This window comes from Zerene cesonia, chromosome 1 (assembly GCF_012273895.1).
Source record: "Zerene cesonia ecotype Mississippi chromosome 1, Zerene_cesonia_1.1, whole genome shotgun sequence".
In the NCBI taxonomy this organism is placed as follows: domain Eukaryota; kingdom Metazoa; phylum Arthropoda; class Insecta; order Lepidoptera; family Pieridae; genus Zerene; species Zerene cesonia.
In genome coordinates this window covers 9,170,229-9,171,961 of record NC_052102.1, presented here as the reverse complement: position 1 = coordinate 9,171,961, position 1,733 = coordinate 9,170,229, and the positions used below count along the sequence as shown (strand labels likewise).

The following is a 1,733-nucleotide window of genomic DNA, read 5'->3' as shown; positions in this document are numbered from 1 at the left end:
TGAAAAAAATATTCCCAATTGGTGGAAAGGTTTCGATCTTTACGCTCAGCAATATCTGGCGAATAATTTTTATTTAAATAGATAAACATTGGTCTCACATTGGTACAAGCTGAATGCATATTTCATAAGGTTGATATATGAGACTCCATATACTGTATTGAACATCTACGATGAACGAGCGATGCAAATATGTCTGAAACATATTACATACAAGAATTTTAATATCCCATCCATAATATTTGCTAGCCATTTATTTGTCATAGCGTATGTTGAAGTATAAGAAAATTTTTAATACAATGATTATAATATTAAGTCATTATAAAATATGCTTTTAAACTACATAGTCCTCTAATGACATTCTCCAGTTTATTCACAAATGATAAATAAGCATTGAAATTATATTCTAAAACAACTAAATAATACATAACTACAAGTGAATTGTTAATAATAAAACTGCGGTAACAACCTGTAACGTCTCCCATTAATCCCATCAAGCGCTCTTCTAATTAACCAACACGCATTTGACACTCTACTGAAGCAATAAAATCCATTGTCATGTTAGATTTCTGGTAGTATCAAATGCGTTTGGGTGAACAAGAAAACGTTTGTTTGTGAACACAGCTTTATGCATACGTTTAGAGCTATTTCGCGCATACATGTTTCAAAATAATCCCATATAAGCTGATCATGTACAAACGAATGGGCTTTATGAATGTATTACAGTGAATCGTATAATCATGTATACCTTAAAATATATTGTATTTAGTGAGGAATAAATATTGTAACCCGTAAGCATCTAATTGTTTTATTTTTGTTCATCTGGTTTCCTGAAAATATTATTATTATAATTATTTATTGCACAGTTCTACCGGGTTATAAAATGAACTCTATGTACCCGCTATCAAGGTGTTATATGATCGAGCTATACATCAAATCACATCATCATCATCATCATCAAACACAAGACGCGATGTGCTTTTTGATAAGTAATAAATTTATGTATGAAAGAATCATTTTGTTCAATAGATAGCCACGCAGTTAGAGATTGAAAAAATAAATTATCAAAAGCGAGAATACGGAACGAATCTATCGCTTATGTTGCAACCACAGAATAAAAATGTTCACTGTTGTAGGAACTAAAAAAGGAAAATAACTACGAAAAAGATAACAAAAAATGGTATTGTAGACCGTACTCAGCTATTTTATTAAATCGATCAAGCGTCACTTTCAATTGTCCGTACAATAAAAGTCCGATAAAAAGTCACAATAGCGTTGTAATATAATTGATTATTTCAGTTATTTCAGTACCTGCTCCGGTAGCCGTGATCGTCTAGTGGTTAGGACCCTACGTTGTGGCCGTAGTAACCCAGGTTCGAATCCTGGTCACGGCAGCGCAAGCTGTCTCGGCGGAGCTAATACTTTTTATATTTTGTTAGATTATTTACTTTATCAAAAGTTAATTTTTGCGGTGATTTTTTATATGCATGCAAATTATCGTTTTAAAATATATTGTAATAACTTATTTTTTTTGCAATGGTTGATGATGATGAATGGTTTATTTACAACAAAAAAGTTAGCTTAATTTTTTCGTTAGATGTACCAATTTTACTGTATAAATTATTCAATTATATAAGAAAAAATTTAAACAATTTTTTATCAGTGACACGTTTTATCATTCGGCATTTGTTATAAGTATATCAAACTACAATTATCGTGACATAAGCTTACTCCTT

General features: G+C 30.7%; 1 non-coding gene across 1 annotated transcript; it reads left to right on the top strand.

The window, feature by feature from the left end:
* Positions 1 to 1,319: 1,319 nt before the first annotated feature.
* On the top strand, positions 1,320 to 1,391 carry Trnah-gug. The gene has a single exon. It is a non-coding gene; the product is annotated as a tRNA-His (tRNA).
* The last annotated feature ends 342 nt before the right edge of the window (positions 1,392 to 1,733 follow it).